The sequence below is a fragment of the Mustela erminea genome, chromosome 2, assembly GCF_009829155.1.
Source record: "Mustela erminea isolate mMusErm1 chromosome 2, mMusErm1.Pri, whole genome shotgun sequence".
NCBI lineage: Eukaryota > Metazoa > Chordata > Mammalia > Carnivora > Mustelidae > Mustela > Mustela erminea.
This window is the reverse complement of record NC_045615.1, coordinates 150,800,418-150,820,757: the sequence shown is the minus strand read 5'-3', so window position 1 is coordinate 150,820,757 and position 20,340 is coordinate 150,800,418. Positions and strand designations below refer to the sequence as shown.

At 36.1% G+C, this 20,340-nt stretch overlaps 1 long non-coding RNA gene across 1 annotated transcript; it reads right to left on the bottom strand.

The window, feature by feature from the left end:
- Positions 1-365: 365 nt before the first annotated feature.
- On the bottom strand, positions 366-13,239 carry LOC116584054. Its single transcript, XR_004283041.1, has 3 exons — positions 13,166-13,239; positions 2,998-2,999; positions 366-377 (listed from the first exon to the last, which is right to left on the bottom strand). It is a non-coding gene; the product is annotated as an uncharacterized LOC116584054 (long non-coding RNA).
- Between the last annotated feature and the right edge of the window lie 7,101 nt (positions 13,240-20,340).

Below are 20,340 nucleotides of genomic sequence, written 5' to 3'. Positions count from 1 at the left end.
ATATATAGCTCAGTGCCTGTATTAAAAAAATAAATAACCAAATGAACGGCCTGGTTTTTTTGCTATCAGAATAGCTCTGATTTCTCCAATTCTAAAATTTATATTTGTCTCCATTAATCAATACTGCATAATCAATTACAAAGAAAAGGCTCATGAGTGACCTTTGTCCTATTCAAATAAGAGGTTTCATCAAACCAAAAACTTCAAAGATAGAAGAAAGAGAGTTAGAAAATAATGCAACCAAACTGTTTAGATGTCAAAAGGTTTCTAGGTGAAGGCAACTTCTGAAATAATGTCTATGAAAAAAGTGAAATGTTCTTTCCTTACACACCCTGGTTACCCTCTCAGTTTCCTCCTCAAAACAATTTGGTTGTTGACTGTACTTACATAAGGTAACAAACAGATGCTTTGGCCTGGTTTTTTTTGCTATGCTTGAATATACTTTACATGATTCAACATCCTTAGTTTTTCTCCCAGTAATCTCGAAAACCTCGTTTTTTCTTCTTTCCTTCCTGAATCTGGCACGACAAGAATTGTAGTGTGAATTGCAGGCCCTCCACACTCTACCTGTGTGATCTTAGGAAAATTAAAGGAATCAGTGTTTGGGTTTCCTCATTTGTTAACTGGAGATAGAAATAGTATATATCTGGTATAAATAAATGAGTTATTCCAAATGAATGTTTAAGAAAATGCCTGGATTCACTGATTGATTGTTTTTGTTGGCCAGGCAAAGTATTCTACTTTATAGAGCTTTTAAAGAACAAGACAGCTATTATCGGAAAGAGGCCACACTAGAAAATCTCACCTGGATTTGATGACTAGAAAGAATAGTCATTTGAGGGCGCCTGGGTGGCTCAGTGGGTTAAGCTGCTGCCTTCGGCTCAGGTCATGATCTCAGGGTCCTGGGATCGAGGCCCGCATTGGGCTCTCTGCTTAGCAGGGAGCCTGCTTCCTCCTCTCTCTCTGCCTGCCTCTCCATCTACTTGTGATTTCTGCCTGTCAAATAAATAAATAAAATCTTTAAAAAAAAAAAAAAGAATAGTCATTTGAACCTGATACAATCCCATTTCCATAGGTATACTAACAAATCAACCAGTTCCAAGAATATATTCTAGGTAATATCACAGTGAAAGAATGGAAGTGTGTCGTTGGTGCCCACCCAGGTTGTCACAGAGGTACTCACTACCCTGCTATTGTCTGAACATCCTAAAGGCTAAGAGACAGGAAGTTTATTGAATTGCATGCAGAAAAATTAGTTGAGAATGCATTCAGGATCTGTACCTAAAATAAAGTAAGAGGGAGCAAGATTAAGCAGAAGGAGATGTTGAAAGTTGAAGTATTTCAATAGATGCCTCAGATAACTTCATGGTGAGTTCTGGAACTAGAGTTGCCTCAACTTGGGGAATGGGGATCAGGCTTTATACTTCCTTTATCAGGTAATCATTGATATGAGCTGCCCCCAGGAAGGTGTCATACCCTTCATGGAGCCAGGCTCTTCTCTCAACCCAGAAAGGGAAGTAACACAACTACGTGAAGGCAACTTCTGAAATATGTCTATGAAAAAATGAAATGTTCTTTCCTTGCACACCCCGATTACCCTCTCAGTTTCCTCCTCAGCATAGTAACACAACTATGTTTCCCACCAACTCAGGAAGCACATGACTCGGTCCTGTAGGGGAGATCTGATGAAGCATCTCCATCTCCATGAATCCCTTTAAGTTTTAGTTCTACGGTGATTGTAAGGAAACTGCTATGCTAGAGAAATCAGAGACATTCGTTTACTAATATACCACGTGAGAAGAGGCCCACTGAGAGCGACATACTTCCCATTCCTTACTGTATCATCTGGTTGACAGATGGTTTGCCTATGGCCTACAGCAGGTTCTATTTTTTTTAGAGGAGCTCAAAACCAGAAGAAGTGATTTATAATTAGGATGCTTACTACTAACTGAAGTTAATTTAAGTGCAGGAGAAAGTCATTTATACATTCAACAAGGTAATGAACAAGAAGATAGAAGAGAGAGAAGGATAGAAAGATGTTCTGTTTTGACTAGTTCTCTCTTACTTTCCGCAGTACAAATTTTCCTATCACATTCCATGCTAAGATTGGAGATATTTAAACAGACTTAAGCTGATTTCTACTTTCTGAAAATCACACAGAACTCTAACAATGCTGTAATTGGTTTCTATAGGGGTTTTGTATGAATATCTGTAGAAAGAATTTAGCCCATTTTCTCATCTCTGTTATGGTTGAGTTTAAGGTTTATCAATAGGATCAGAGGGTGTGATTAAAAACATTGTGCATATTTAAGTCGAATTAAAGTTTTTCTTATATTTCATGCTTATGATATAAAACCACTTCATGGAATCAATACAATGCATAAAAGGTGCTATTCAAATATAAAATATATAGCTTTAATAAAATTTTCTTAGGCATAAAATGTCAACTAAAAACAGTCCAGAGAGGTTAGAGTGTTTATAAACGATCAGGAGCACATGTAAAAAAGTACACTGTCCTTTAATGTTTAAATCCATTTATTTTTATTTCAATATTTGGTTTTTATGTGTCATTTTAAAAGATAAAGAAGAATTAATAATGAGAATTTATCAGGTAAAAATGGACACAATATGCCATCCTTTCAGTTTTGTTTGAGATTAAAGTTGAACTTTTTGTTTTTGTTTAAGGCTTTTTTATCACATCCTCATATATAACATGAAAATATGGACTGTAAATTCAGAGTAAGATATTAAAGCCATACTTTAGTCATAAAAACCAATTTTAATTTTTAAAACTGAAATGGAAATTCTAAGGTGACAGGTCAAAATGAAAGTGATATCCACTGGCTTTACATGAAATACATAGGTTAGAGGACTCTAAATGTGTTGTAGTAAATACTAAAATAAACAGGGGCAATAAAATCTGAAGGATGACCCCTGCAGCAGCACAGGTAACTAATGTTACTGCATTTAAACTTAGCACTAGGTACACGATGTTACGTCTCACACAGATTCATTTCCAAACGACTAAACATACCAGAGAAACTGATGAAAGCATGTGCACTTTTCATTTTGCCCTTTATTTATGTTGGAATTAAGACATACCACTGCAGAAACTTACAATTTTCCAGGGAAGTGAACTTTATATAATAAATAATCATCATTTTAAAAATACATAAATTATATAATTACGAAGTGTTAATGACAAAATATCCTTAGTATTTACTCATTAGTGCCCTCAGGAATATAAGTAGGCCTATATATCATGAAGAGCTTTTAAGAACTTGCCATTAAAATTTCCTACAGATATTTTCCCCTTAATATTTTCACTAATAGTTTATTGCTTCCTATATAGCACAACATGCTGGGCATATCCACAACTTTTATCTCATTTACTCCTTACAACTGCAGGTTATGGATTATTATCTGTTATTTCATAGATCAGAAAACTAGGATTGAATGAGATAAAATGATGAACCCAAAATCATATAGAATATTTAAACAAAGAAGTCTTGACTCTGCCATGTTCTTTCCCGCACACAAGGAAACTTAATGTGTTGGTAAAAGCTGGGGTCCTGGGTAGCTCAGTTGGTTAAGTGACCAGCTCTTGATTTTGCCTCAAGTCATCATCTCAGGGCTGTGGGATGGAGCCCAGCATCAGACCGTGCTCAGCAAAGACTGTTTGAGATTCTCTCCCTCTTCTTTTCCTTCTTCTTTTGCCCTTCCCACTCATGCTCTTTCTCTCTCTCTCTCTCTCTCTCTCTCAAATACATAAATCTTAAAGAAAATGTATTGGTAAAATCTGGAAGCCATACACATAGGATCATTCATCTAGAAGTCATTATTTTTATCTTCCAAAGTCTCAGAAATAAATAAATTAAGCATGCTGTCTTATTAAGGAGGTCACTGAGGAGAGTCCAAGGTTAAAACTCCACTAAGGGGCACCTGAGTGGCTCAAGTAGGTTAAAGCCTCTGCCTTCGGCTCAGGTCATGATCTAAGGGTCCTGGGATTGAGCCCCGCATGGGGCTCTCTGCTCAGCGGGGAGCCTGCTTCCCCCCTTCTTTCTCTCTGCCTACTGTGATCTCAGTCTGTCAAATAAATAACTAAAACCTTTTAAAAAAATTTTACAAGGTACTTCTATTCAGGAACTATTTTCTCTCCTCAATCCATTTATTCTAATAATAAGAATGAAGGCTAGTAAGTGTCTGCTAAATGCTGGGCAATGTGTCCAGTGTTTTATGTTCACTACCTTAAATTCTTATAATTCTGCAAGAAAGCAGTTTCTACATTTGAAAAAGCCAGGCTCAGAGAGTTTGACTGACTTGTCTATTGTAACACAGTTCACTGAGGAGTTGACACTTGAATCTAAAAATTAAGTTGTCTTTAATATCACATAGCTATGGATTTAAAAGAGAAACGATGTGATGGCGTGAACAAGGATGATAAAAAGGGGAAATTTGGGGAGAAGTGAATAGAAAAGAAGTGTGTCTGGAAAGAAGGGTGAGAGGAATGATGGGAAGTTTTATGAGCTCCTGTAAGAACATGAGAGGTTTACAAAACTTGCTGTGTGACCTTATAGCTGTGTTATCATTTGGAAGCTAAAAGAGCAGGATATAAATCCTTACACAGATGCAGTGAGAACTAATTAGATAATGTTTGTAATGTACACTGAGCTCCTTAGAGAAAGGTCTTGGAATACAACATATTAAAACAAGTGCACTGAGGCTTTTTGAGTCCCTAACACGATTGATGGGAATATAGAATATCTCACATTTGCAAAGGAAAGAGAGTAGAGACACCAGAAAAATAGAAAGCATTTTATTTTATGAACAGCCTAAATTGGTGGTTAGAACCAGAAATCTTACAGATAATATTCAGAAAGGAAAAATGGAAAATAAAGATCTTGTGAACTAACTCAGTTAACAAGATTAAGAGCAGAGAATGTAAAATTCAGTATACAAGAAGTGAAAGAGAAAAGAAATTGAAAGCCAAGATGTGCTAGTGGATGGGAAGCTGAGCCTCCCAAATCAGTGAGCTTAGAGTTCGGTTCACAGTTGTGCCCAGGAGAAGGATTTTTTTTTTTTTTTTTTTTTTTTTTTAGGAGAAGGATTTTTTTTCTGGCTTTATTTTGGCTTTTGAAGTGAAAGGATTCTTAAACCAAGATATGTAGGGAAAGCAGGAGTGGGTAAGGGAGTTGTGTGCCATTTTTATTCAAAACTGGGGCAATAGTCATCATTCAGGAAGAGAAATGTGTCCTCAAATTACACACTGTCTTATATAGAAGACACTTGCTTCAACATTGGTGAGGGTATTTTTACGCTTAAATTGCCCAAAACTATCATCGAGGATTTATACACATTCATGTATTTAAGATATCAAATGCGCATGATATACATATGGTAGCTTGGTACTGATACAGATCTGCTCCGTAACACTACTTTATTCCTCATATAATTATTATTGGTTGTATACAGATAAGGGTTATCAGATTTAACAAATAAGAATGCAGTTAAATTTGAATTTCTGATACATAACAACTATCTTATTATAAATATGTTTCAAGTGTTGCATAGTGCATACTTACTACAATAAGATCATATGTTGGTCAACTGAAAGTCAAATTTAACTGGCATCCTGTACTATCTGACACCCCAAGAGACAGCTGGGTAAAAGCAGTAGGGAGGGGCATTCTCTAGTAGTCACATATACACAAAAGGGGAATAAAATTTTAGGGGAGAAAAAGTTCTATTTATTTATAATTAAATTAAATGTTTCTTAAAAAGCAGAGATGCCAAAAAGGCGCTATTTTTAATTCAATTGTTAACTAAAATTTGCTCAGATCCTCAGGTGTCAAATCTGACAACTAACTGGGAACATTTCTCAGGAGTCTGATTGAACATAGCTCCTCTTTTTTTTTTTTTTTAATTTAATTTTATTTATTTGACAGACAGAGATCACAAGTAGGCAGAGAGGCAGGCAGAGAGATGGGGGGGAAAGCAGGCTCCCTGTTGAGCAGAGAGCCCGATGTGGGGCTCAATCCCAAGACCCTGAGATCATGACCTGAGCCGAAGGAAGAGGCTTTAACCCACTGAGCCACCCAGGCGCCCCTGAACATAGGTCCTCTTTAAAAACTAATGATCCTCCCAAATTGTGTGTAGCTCAGTTTCACACTGAATATATACTAAACTGCAAATCACATATAACTGATAGTATAGTGCTTATCTATTTTTCTCATATGGTGATAAAATTGGTAATATTACCTTGTACTTATGCTGGGTCTCCTGTTAGGGGTTTGGTCATCGTAGGCCAATGTGCAATGCTTGTGGGAAAAGCCTTTTAAAATTTATTTCTGGGGCGCTTGCGTGACTCAGTGGGTTAAGTCTCTGGTCATGATCTCAGGGTCTTGAGATCGACCCCTGCATGGGGAAATCTCTGCTCAGCGGGGAGCCTGCTTCCCCCTCTCTCTCTTCCTGCCTCTCTGCCTACTTGTGATCTCTCTCCCTCTGCCAAATAAATATACAAAATCTTTAAAAAATGATTTGAATGTATACAGAGAAGCTGGGAAATGAAATAAAGATTTTTTCCATTAGAGATGCAGATATAACTGAGTATACCCTAGGGTATGTATTTGTGGGCTGGGCCTACTCTTTTTAATTTACAGGGGGTACTGTGGAACCCCCTTCAAGAGATTTCATCCTAGGAGAATAAGAAAATTGGTAGAGCCAGTGAGACCCAGCAACACAGCTCCCAAGAGATTTTGAGCAATGCTTGTGCAAACTGACCCGAGCCATTTTCAACAGTAAGGATTATTAGAATTCTTGTCAAAAATATTATTAACTTTGAAGAGTAAGAGATAGATAAGGAGCATGTGTGCACGCTCCGCATTTCCCCATTTTCCAACTCCCCCTCCCCCCGCCTTTTTTTAGCTATGTGGAATGGAACCAGGTCACAGACAGAATGCTGCTGCACATATAAACATCTATTACTAAGCAGGTACAGAAGCAGTCAGATAACCTGTTTTGTAATCTCAACTCCCTGTCCTTCCAGGTGGTCTGAGAGTGCCTAGAATGAAAGTTTCACTACAGGCAGGTCCATCAATATTCTCCAGGCACAATACACCTGAATTCATAGCCAGAGTCGGGAGCAGAATTCCCCAATAAGCATCTGTACGCAGAATTGTATTGAATCCTGGTTGAAGAGACACATTCCAAAGAGCACTGGCCATCTCCTTTCCATGCAAAGGTCAGTGGTTATAGTCAATTGCTTCATTTCAAATGTCGATCTTTAAACCTATGGGAACAATTTGTAACATCCATTATGCAAATTAGCAAAATCTCTTTCGGTTTGAGATAAAGATTGCTGAAGCCCTTTTGTAAATCCTTCTGGAATGTGAGCTTCTGGCTTAAGATCATTCAGTTGTTAAGCAACTACTGAAAAGATACAGATGAAAAATGTATGATACATATACACTTACAGAAGTATTTAAAGCAGATTTGTCATATAATACACCTGGATCTAGCCCTGCACATGCTATGGCCTACATTTAAAGAGATGTGTCACTGAAATGTGCAAAACCACATGGCCTGAAAAGCATGTCATTAATATAACATGGAGCAGACCATTTTTTTACTTTTTCAGACCAGTGCTCAGATTTATCATTTTGTGGATCTCGGCAGAAAGCTACAGTATTCTATTCAGAAGAATGTTCTTCAGTGTAATGATGGCATCACCCTTCACACCTGGTGGAGCAGCACATCACAGAGGCAGCACTTGAGGGGGACTGCTGTGGGGGATGGAATGTTGGTCTTGTCAGGTTGATCAACATAGGCATGAAGGTTGTTCAACATAGGTTAATCAAGGTGGGCCTTCTGCACATAGAAGATCCCTTCAGGGGTGCCTGAGGGGCTCAGTGGGTTAAAGCCTCTGCCTTCTGCTCAGGTCATGATCTCAGGGTCCTGGGATCCAGCCCCATATCGGGCTCTCTGCTCGGCAGGGAGCCTGCTTCCCTCTCTCTCTACCTGCCTCTCTGCCTACTCATGATCTCCGTCAAATAAATAAGCTCTTAAAAAAAAAAAGAAGATCCCTTCAGATAATCAGTTATGGAAGGAACTTCTGAAATACAAACAGAGGCAATAAGCCACTCAAAGTTGGGTTTTGTTGCTGATTTGATTTCTTTTGTATCTATAACCATAAATTGAAAATCCTATTACATTTACAAACAGCTTTTGACCTGCTAGTACTTTATTATATACTGGAAGATTTAAAACAGAAATCAGCAATTTTAAATTATTATAATGCTGCCCACGTGAATACTATGCATATATTTTTGAGTACCATTTGCTCATAAGGCTATCCAAAATGCTATAAATAAGATTAAAAAATTTGGATTACTAATGGTTCCAGTTTTCCTAATCAGGTATATATCTTCTGATATTCTCCATTCTTTGATATGTATTAATAACCTAAATCAACAAGGAAACATTTACAAATAAATATAATTTTTTTAAAGATTTTATTTTTAGATTTGATTTTTCTCCCTACAGGAAGACATCCTTCAATGGTTCTCTAATTTTTATTTTTTTTTTTTTTAAGATTTGTTCATTTGGGTACCTGAGTGGCTCAGGCAGTTAAGTGTCTGCCTTCAGCTCAGGTCATGATCTCAGTGTCCTGGGATCAAGCCTTGTGTAGGGCTCCCTGTTCAATGGAGAGCCTGGTTCTCCTCTTGACCCCCACGCCACTCCTGCTCTCTCTCTCTCTTTCGATCTCACTATATCTCAAATAAATAAATCAAATTTTTTTTAAAGATTTTATTTATTTGATAGAGAGAGATCACAAGTAGGCAGAGAGGCAGGCAGAGAGAGAGGAAGGGAAGCAGGCTCCCCGCTGAGCAGAGAGCCCGATTCGGGACTCGATCCCAGGACCCTGAGATCATGACCCGAGCCGAAGGCAGTGGCTTAACAAACTGAGCCACCCAGACGCCCCTTTTTTTAAAAGGTTAATTCATCTGTTTTAGGAAGAGAGAGAGAGGGTGTGTGTGCCAGTGAGTGGGGGAGGAACCAGAGAGAGAGAATCTTTAAGCAGACTCTTCACTGAGCACATGGCGTGACCTGGAGCTCAATCCCATCACCCACGATAGCATGACCTGAGCTGAAAGCAGGAGTATGACACTTAACCAACTGAACAGCCCAGGAGCCCCAAGTGGTTCTCTAATTTGAAAACACACAGCATAGTTACTTCTTTAAACAACAGCTTTGAAGAAAGAGTCCTAACATAGTCGTGCTTGTGTGTATATGTATGTGTGTTTGTAAGACTGACTAATTCTATGACGTATAAAATAACATTTAACAGAAAAACAGGTCTGATGTGGAATCTAACCAAATAAGACTAGGTATTAAAGTTCCAAAATAATTTCATTTTGCGACATTCTAAACTCAAACTGCCTTATGTCCTATTCATGGAGTAATGTCACAGTGAGTCATTATCTCTACAACACCATGGATTTTTAAAGAAATGTCTGTTGTATCAAAACAAAACCCAGCCCCCAAGTTGCTAGGTAACTTGGATTAAAAAGAGGTAAGACTAGCTAGCAGACCTAATTTTACTATGTAGCAGTCAACTTGATAAACGGTATCACAAAATGCTATACAGAACTAGCTATAATCAGGGTCATCTCTACCCTTCTCTCCTAGGAAGAAAGGAAATTCTAAAGAAGAGTAGTTGACCGTATAGGACACACACACACACGCACACACACTGGGTGTTGGCGTCTGTACAGAAAAGATTAATATTTTAACCAGTAGGAAGTTATTTAATTTGAATATTATCTGACCTGTTGGTAAAGCCTTACTAATGAGATCAAATACACGTAGAAGGAAAGAAAAGGCCCTCAGCAACGTATCTTAGATCAGGAGGAAACACTTCATATATAAACCATTTGTAATCAATCTAACATTACTTTCAGGACGAAAAGGTGTTTTATTTCCAATCTTGTTAAAGAAGTAAGAAGATAAATCATCAATCTTTCATTTAGATGTTGCTATGATTCTTCATGATCTGCCCTGAAATTTATCCCACAATTTATAATATTGGAATCAGCCAAAATGCATATAGACATTGCTTAGGCTTTTTTAAAGAAAAATAAGGATTCATGCTAACATAAATCTATTTTTGGAGAAAATACGCCAAGTAACTGAAAGTATTTTTAAAATTTTGCTTTCATATTACACAAAGATATGCCCTCAGGGAATCATTCTGAAAAGATAATTTTTAAGCTTGTCAAACAGCATTCATTATTTTTTACTACTATTGGCTAGAAATGGCTTAGAATGTTAAACACCTGCACTGCAGATAGTGTTAACTAAGTATTTTGGAGGCAGAGGACAAGAGATCATCTCTTAATAGAGCACATTACCTAGTGGACAAGAGAAAGCCAAGGAACATTAAAGAGTAAGTGGTATTTAGTGCTGCAATACCTACAGTGAGAGAAACGGAATTTTATTCTTGTGAGCACATTCTGTAGACATCCAGGTGCCTTATCCTACAGCCCCATGCATATCCTTGAATAAAGCGTCTGTAACTAAGTGTTCTGTGTATAAACTTTCTGGGTACATCACTGAATGTACATCTCCATGCTCTGAGAAAATTTACTCTGGTATATGATGCTTTTAATTAGAAAGAGAAAGCTATGCAATCCCAAAAACATCACTCATTTTTCCATTTATGGAATGGCCGTGCTTAGCTTTCATCATTCTTCTTTTAACAAGAGATGATGTTTTCTTAACATTTTACCTGTGGTGTCAGTCTTACATTTATATTCTTTTAAAACAATAACCATGTCACATGCCATGGGCACTATACATTGAAAAGCTAAAGTTAGCCTGACCGTATTGTTTAAGCACAACCATAATCTGGATTTTTATTCATATTATTTTATTTTATTTTTCATAATCTGGATTTTTAAAATAGCAGAAAACTCTTTAATATTTAGCTATGATCCTATGAGATGTGTGTAAAGATAATTGCTAAGAAGCCAATGAAATAGTTATTAATTTTTTTATATTGCATTTTGTTTTGTTACTATTTCAAGTTTCCAGCATTTGGCCATTTATTTTTCAAATATTTTATTTATTATTATTTATTTGACAGACAGAGATCACAAGTAGGCAGAGAGGCAGGCAGAGAGAGAGAGGGAAACAGGCTCCCTGCTGAGCAGAAAGCCCGATGCGGGGCTCGATCCCAGGACCCTGGGATCATGACCTGAGCTGAAGGCAGAGGCTTTAACCCACTGAGTCACCCAAGCACCCCTGGCCATTTATTAGTATATGCAAGAATTAGAATATTAAATTCTTTTGTGGGTTTTTGTCCATTTTATGTCTTTTTTTTTCTTGTTACTGCATCTGACATAAATTCACTTCATACATATATTGAACCACTGCTATGTTAGACAGGGGTCAAGATTCTAGGGTCACAACAATGAAGACACCAAGCTTCCCTTCAAGGACCACAATGAAGGAGGAAAGACAGATACACAATGTTGAATCTGTCTGGTAAGGCACTGGGGGAGAATTTCCTTTTTTGTCCCTTTGGTTTTTTAAGATGAAATTACTTGATTAACCAACAGGATTTTGATTGCTTATTGGTTTATAGGTAGATCAACTTTTATTTACTTAATAATTTATTATTTTATTTTTTGTTCTGTTTTTTGGTAGATCCTCTTTTATTTTTTATTTTATTTTATTTTAGTTTAGTTTAGTTTATTTCTCCAAGTTTGTATTTGAATTCCAGTTAGTTAACCTATAGTGTAATATGAGTCTCAGGTATACAATTTAGTGATTCATCACTTCCACACCACACCCATCAAAAATGTTCATCCTTAATACCCATCACCTATTTAAACATACCACTAAATACCTTTCATCTGGTAAGCCTCAGTTTCTCTATAGTTTAGAGCCTTTCTTGGTTTACCTCTCTTTTATTGTCCCCTATGTTCATTAGGGGTTTTTTGTTTGTTTTTTGTTTTTTATTTTATTCAGATTCAATTAACTAACATATGGTGCATCAGGTTAGAGTTCAGTGACTCATCAGCTGCATCTAGTGCCAAGTGTTCATTACATCATGTGCCCTCCTTAATGTCCCTCACCCAGTTACCAATCCCCCTACCCACCTACCCTCCAGCAACCCTCGGTTTGTTTCCTTTGGTGAAGAGTCTCATATGGTCTGTTTTCCTCTCTGATTCTCTCTTATTTTATTTTTCCCTCCATTCCACTACAGTCCTCTGTCTTGTTTCTTAAATTCCAAATATGAGTGGAATCATATGGTATTTGTCTTTCTCTGACTAATCTATTTCTCTTAGCACAATATACTCTGGTTCCATCCACACTGCTCCAAATGGCAAGATTTTATTTTTTATGACTGAGTAATATTCCATTGTGTATATACACCACATTTTTTTAAATCAATTCATCAACTGATGGACTTTTGGGCTCTTTCCATAACTTGGTTATTGTTGATAATGCTACCATAAACTTTGGGGTGCATGTGTCCCTTCAAATCAGTATTTTTGTATTCTTTGGGTAAAAATCTAGTAGGGCAATTGCTGGATCATAGGGTAGTTCTATTTTTAACTTTTTGAGGAACCTGCATACCATTTTCCAGAGTGGCTGTACCAATCTGCATTCCCACCAACTGTGTAAGAGAGTTCCCCTTTCTGACTTCCTCGCCAACACCTGTTGTTTCCTGTGCTGTTCATTTTAGCTATTCTGACCAATAAGAGGTGATATCTCATTGTAGTTTTGATTTGTATTTCCCTGATTATGACTGATGTTGAGCATCTTTTTATTTTATTTTATTTTATTTTATTTTATTTTATTTATTTGACAGAGAGAGATCACAAGCAGGCAGAGAGGCAGGCAGAGAGAGAGGAGGAAGCAGGCTCCCTACTGAGCAGAAAGCCTGATGCGGGGCTCAATCCCAGGACTCTGAGATCATGACCTGAGCCAAAGGCAGAGGCTTAACCCACTGAGCCACCCAGGTGCCCCTGTTGAGCATCTTTTCATGTGTCTGTTGGCCATCTGTATGCATTCTTTGCAAAAATGTTCATTCATGTCTCCTGCCTATTTTTCAACTGGATTATTTGTTTTTTGGGGTTGATAAGAACTTGACAAGAACTTGATTATTTCTTTACAGATTTGGAGTACTAACTCTTTATCAAATAAGTCATTTGCAAATATCTTCTCCCATTCTGAAGATTGCCTTCTAGTTTAGTTGATTGTTTCCTTTGCTGTGTAGAAGCTTTTATTTTTATGTAGTCCCTCTAATTTATTTTTCCCCTGTGTTCTCCTCTAGGATTTTGATGATTTCTTGTCTCACTTTTAGCTCTTAACCCATTTTGAATTTATATTTATGTATGCTATAAGGCAGTGGTCCAGTTTCATTCTTTTGCACACTGCTTTCCAGTTTTCCCAACACCATTTGTTGAAATGAGACTTGGAATGGTTTGTTAGTTTGTTTGTTTTCCATTGGATATTCTTTCCTTCTTTGTCAAAGTTCAGTTGGCCATGTAGTGGTGGGCTCATTTCTGAGTTTTGTTTTCTGTTCCATTATCTATGCATTTGTTTTCATGCCAGTACCATACTGTCTTGCTCACTTAATCTTTGTATTATAATTTGAAGTCCACAATTGGATGCCTCCACCTTTGCTGCTCTTTTTCAAGATTGCGTTGGCTATTCAGGATCTCTTGTGATTCCATACAAATTTTAAGATTGTTCCATCTCTGTGAGAAATGCTAGTAGTATTTGATAGAGACTGCACAATTGTACAGATTGCTTTGGGTAGAACAAATGTTTCAACAATATTTGTTCTTCCAATCCATGAACATGGAATATTTTTTCCATTTCTTTGTGTCAACTTCCATTTCTTTCATCAGTGTTTTACTTTTTCAGAGTACAGATCTTTTTCCCCTTTAGTTAGGTTTTTTCCCGGATATTTTATGATTTTGGTGCAATTGCAAATAGGATGGATTCTTTGATTTCTCTTTCTTCTGCTTCATTACTGCTGTATAGAAATGCGACAGATTTCTGTATGTTGATTTAATATCCTTTGACTTTACTGAATTCGTGTATATGTCTTCTTATAGTGTTTATTTTCTGGTATAAAATAAACAACTATTATATGGACTAAACGTGATTAACTGGCTATTTATTAAATTGTCATTATAGTTGGGCAACAAAGTCATAAGGTGTTATAGAAAGTGTTCTTGTTAACAAAAGATAAATTTCATCCATATCATGGAACATATGCTTTATTTGTGGCTATGGTTCACACAGAGGATTTTAAATTATCTCTATGTAATAAAGTTAAAAAGTTAGTAAAATTGTCCACATACAGACATAAAATTATACTTTTATAAAAACTATATAAACTCAAAATTATATATCTTCATAAAATCCCAATGATTTCCTATATTTACTTCAGATTTTCTAAAATAAGATATTGCTAATAAATTTGACACTCCATGAATCCTATCCACCCCATTCTTTTTTGTTAATTCACTCCAGACCTGGCATCCAATGTCTGGAACACAGACATACTTCTTTTTATTGTGATTCATTTTACTCTGCTTCACAGATTTTTTTTCCCCCCCAAAACCGAAGATTTAGGAAACCCTGAGTTGAGCAAGTCTATCAGTGTAATTTTTCCAATAGCATTTGCTCATTCATGGCTCTGTCTCACATATTGGCAATTCTCTCAATATTTCTAACTATTTAATTATTATTATATTTGTCATGGTTGTCTTTGATCAGTGATCTTTGATGTTACTATTGTTATTGTCTTGAGGAGCCAAAAATCACATCCATATAAGACCTGATTAGTCAGTGGCCATCAACACAGAGGCAAGATCTTCCACCAGCAAGAAGACTATGACTTTCTGAAAGTTCAGAGAATGGTTAATATTGTTTAACAAAAAATTAATTTTAATTTTTAAATTAACATATGTCATTGGGTTATTTTTAGACATAATGCTATTGCACACTTAATAGCCTATAGTATAGTATAAACATAGCTTTCATATCACTGGGAAACCAAAAATAAATTCAACTTGCTTTATTGCAATATTTGCTTTATTGCAGTGGTCTAGAACTAGATCTAAAATATCGCCAAGACATGCCTGTATGGTGTTTACTATTAGCATGAATTTTGTATATTTTATCCATTTATGTATCTATAGGGAAAGTATAGTATTTCTGGTGTGTTTCCTGTTATCATGTTTAATGAAAATACAGTCTCTTTCTAATTTTGGCTCATTTTGAGATGTATTTCTTTATGTCTGCCTGTTCATTCATTTTAAGAACTTTAAATAATCCATTAAATTAATGTACCACTGCTTGTCTATTTATTTCCCTACTGATGGGTACTGAGTTCAGTCTTCCTGTTTGTAATACAAAAGTATCAATAAAATGATTATTTGCATTCCCATTATTCCTATGTGTTAGTGTTTATCTAGGGCAGTAGGTGCCAAGTGGTAAGAACCACTTTATTTTTACTTAATTTGGGAATATTCTTAACATGTTTTTTCAGGATCTTCTCCATTGGAGTCTGGGACCATTTTTAAAATTGAACTGCCTAGATTACTTTTAAAAGTATTAGTATGGTACAGTTGTCACAATTAATAAATCAATAGTGATGCATTATCATTAAGTTGAGTCTATAATTTATGCAGGTTTTCTTAGTTTTCACCTTATGTTTTCTTTCTCTTTTGGGATCCTGTCCTGGATAGCACATTACACTTAATCTTCATGTCTTCTTAGGTTCCTATCGACTGTAATGTTTTCTCAGCCTTTCCTTGTTTTGGTGAACTTGAAAGTTTTAAGGAGAACTAGTTAGCTATTTGGCTGAATGTCCCATTGGGACAATGGGATTAGCCTGATCTTTTTCTAATGATTAGACTGAGAATATTTTGGGAAGGAAGGGAGATCAAAGAAAGTACAGTGCCATTTCATCACATTATACCAAGGGTATATTGTACCAACATGATTTACCACTCACTGCTGATGTGAACCTTCATCACTTGGTTGAGGTAGTGTTTGTCTATAAGTTTCTCCACTGTAAAGTTACTCTAACCACCATTACTTCCCCTTTCCATGATGTATATTTCAGAAGGAAGTTACCATGCATAGCCCATATTTAAGGACTAAGGAGTTATTTACATAATTCCTTGATGCTCCATTTATCTGCATAAATTATTTGGAATTCTTTTGCACAGAATGTTCTTCTATCCCACACTTACTTATTTATTTAAGCATTTATTTATTTAGTATGGACTCCTAGATATTTATTTTAAACTTCGGGTTATAATCCAAAATACTTAATTTATTTTGTTGTCTGCAGTTTGGGCTCTTGCCTTCTGTGTCCCTTTAATATATTCCATCTTTGTAGTATTTTTGCTTTTTTGTTTGTTTGAGCCTTTCCTTAATTTTTGTTACTACAAGATGCTTACAGGTTGTGGAAAAATCTGTAAAATCAGCAATTTCTCCAAGGAGTCCTCCCTTTATTTTGGAGATTGATGTTAGAAACCATGATGTGGGGGCACCTGGGTGGCTCAGGGGGTTAAAGCCTCTGCCTTCGGCTCAGGTCATGAACTCAGGGTCCTGGGATCGAGCCCAACATTGGGTGCTCTGCTCAGCAGGAAGCCTGCTTCCCTTCCTCTCTCTCTCTGCCTGCCTCTCTGCCTACTTGTGATCTCTGTCTGTTAAATAAATAAATAAATAAATAAAAATATTAACAAAAGAAACCATGATCTGGATGATTGGTATGCGTGTTATCACTAGGATTTTATTGGCTCTAGGTACTCTCAGCTAACAGAACAAGGATTTACATGTATGCATACTAACCTGTGCATATATGCATATTTTCAAATATTTCTGTATGTAACAGTCTACATCCATATTCAGTTAAACATGAGTTCATACTGAGGTCCCAACTGTGATCACTAGATCGTATGATAAACTATGTTTAGCTTCATGAGAAACTGTCAAAACTCTTCCCAAGCAGCTGTCCATTTTGCACTCATTCCAATGAATGAGGGCTCCTGACACTCTGCATTTCCACTAGCAACTGGTACTGTCAGTTTTGGATTTTAGATATTCTAATAGGTGTGCAGTGATTTTTTTTTGTTGTTGTTGTTTTAATTTGAAATTTCCTAATGATAAATGATATAGCATATTGTTTCATATACTTGCTTACTATCTGTGTATCTTCTTTGGTAAGGCATCTATCTGCTCAGACCTTTTGCCTGTTTTTAATTGGGTTGATTGTTTTCTTTCTTCCTTTCTTTTTTTAAAGGTTTTATTTATTTATTTGACAGAGGAAGAGAGAGATCACAAGTGGGCAGAGAGGCAGGCAGAGAGAGAGGAGGAAGCAGGCTCCCTGCTGAGTAGAGAGCCTGATGCGGGACTCGATCCCAGCACCCTGAGACCATGACCTGAGCTGAAGGCAGAGGCTTAACCCACTGAGCCCCCCAGGCACCCGAGTTCATTGTTTTCTAACTGTTGAGCTTTAATGATTTTTATATATTTTGGATAACACTCCTTTATCAGGTATGTGTTTTGCAAATATATTCTCCTAATCTACGGACTGTTTTTTTCATTCTCTGGACAGAGACTTTGACACAGTAGAAGTATATAACATTTATCAATTTTTTTCTTTTATGAATTATGCTTTTGGTGTAGCTCTAAAAACTCATCATCAAACTCAATATCATATAGGTTTTCTCCTAAGTATATTCCAGAATTTTTGAAATTTTTATTTTACATTTAAGTCATGATTTTTTTTTCACCTAATTTCTGTAAAAGGTGTAATATCTTTGTCTATGGTTTTTGTTTGTTTGCTTTTGGATGTCCAATTGTCCTAGCACCATTTATTGGAAAGACTATCCTTTCTTCATTGGATTGTCTTTGTTCTTTGTCAAAGATCAGCTGATCACATTTACATAGTTCTTTTGTTGGAGTCTTATCCTCTCCATAACCCATTTGTCTACTTTTTCACAAATACTGTGCAGTATTTTTTACTGAAGCTTAACAGAAAGTCCTGAAGGTAGATGGCGTAAGTCCTTCAACTTAGTTCTTTTACAGTATTATGTCAGCTATTCTAAGACTTATAACTGTTCATATATATTGTAAAATCTGTTTGCAAATAACTACAAAGAACTTGCTTGTACTTTAATTGGAATTGTGGTGGATGTAAAAACGATGTGAGGAAGAACTGACATTATAAACAGTAAGTCTTATCATTCATGAAAAATGAATTCTCCCATTTTTCAAATATTCTGTCATTTCTTTCATCTGAGTTCTGTAGTTTTCTATATAAAATTCCCTACATATTTTAGATTTACACCTAAGTGATTCATATTTTGGTGGTATTATAAATGTCATTGTTTTTTAAATAGTTGCTTATTGTTGGCATTTAAGAGTGCAATACACTTTTAAAAAAAATTAACATGATTTATGTATCCTTATTATATGGCTTATTAGTTGCAGTATTTTGGTTTTTGTACAATTATTTGAGATTTTTCAACATGGACAATATGTCATTTGCAACAAATACACCTTTACTCATTATTTTCCAAACACCATGCGTTTTATTTAATTTTATTTTATTGTCTCATTGCCCAAGCTAGGACTTCCAGGACAGTGTTGAATACAAGCAATAAGATTTCAGCTATCTCTCCAGCTCTAGGCTGGTGGTTTGCCCTGAAGTTGTTTGTTCTCTGACAGATTCAAGAAATTGTTGGCTTTCACTGATAATATCTAAGTTCTTTACACATTGGCGTTGACACCAACATTTTTCAACAAGGTTAGGATTCTGCAATCAGATAATGAGGATTCAAATCTAAGCTCTCTTCCCTCTCACCCTCTCTCCCTTTTTCTCTCCCTCCTTTTCCCTTCCCCCCTTTCTTTCTTCCTCTCTCTCTCCCCCTCCTCCATACATCCTAAGTTTTATATTCTTCATTTAATAAAGTGGAGATCAAAAATAACGACTATTCTCCTTACCTCACAGTTAGGATTACATTTTTCAAATAGTAACTACTATGAATTTGTTAGTTAATAATTATTAGGAGAGTTTACAAAATTTAACAAATTTTAAGAGATTTTGTATCTTATAAAATAAATCTAAGAAAAAACTCTCATAACTTCTAATTAAGCATCTCTCCAATCAGACAATGTAATAGCTGACATGCAAGGATTATTATCTCATTTAATTATATATTAGTGTATCCTTACATATTGATGTATAAGCCTTCAAGATATATTGTGAAGGTTCAGGTCCCACATACATAGCTAAACACTAAAATTATACACATTATTCTAAACCCTAGGGTGCTGTCCAACTTTAAAACAATACATTGGTCTTTGAATCTGATAAATGGCTACAGTTATTTATCCAAATATATATTGTGAAAAAGAAGATATCATTCTTATTGTAGCATTTTCAAGGTAGTGGCAAGAAGACAGAATTTGCCTTTTTTCTTTAATTATTTCCTTTTTGTCTTTTATAGTACTATGACAAAATTTAATTTGTGCCTAACCCTTTGTAAAAAAACACAGAATAATATTTGGATTAATGAGCAAATTCTTGCTTTCACTTGAAAAGTTAGGAGATCTGGTGAATCTGGACCCACATTCCTTTCTAGCAATAGTCAGTTGCACATTACTTCTGGCTGCTGTCTTTAGACATATCATATGCTCTCCAATTCACCACAGCCCTTACCATTTCTTATATTAACACTCAAGTTTGCCTTGGTACATTGGTTTACTTTCCTAACCCAGGGAAATAAGGGAGTTTTTGTCCTAACATTTCAGCCCTTTGAATTGAATATTTAATCTAAACACCCTAAGCCTTATTTGAATTGTTCAATCAATATAGCAATGGAAACTATATACTGATGTTTGTTTTGTTTTGTTTTTTTTTAAAGATTTTATTTATTTATTTGTCAGAGAGAGAGTGAGCGAGAGCGAGCACAGGCAGACAGAGTGGAAGGCAGAGTCAGAGGGAGAAGCAGGCTCCCTGCGGAGGGCAAGGAGCCCGATGTGGGACTCGATCCCAGGACGCCGGGATCATGACCTGAGCCGAAGGCAGCTGCTTAACCAACTGAGCCACCCAGGCGTCCCTATACTGATGTTTGAAATAGAGACAATAGCTGACCTTCCTCCCCCTTGTTTACTATCAACTGGAAAATCAATCATAGAACATATTTAACCTGAAAAATGAGCAACTAGTCATTTTGTTTGGCAGCTTTCCTGCTCTTCAGGAACCGCAGAAACAAAAATTCAAGAAGTCACTGAGAT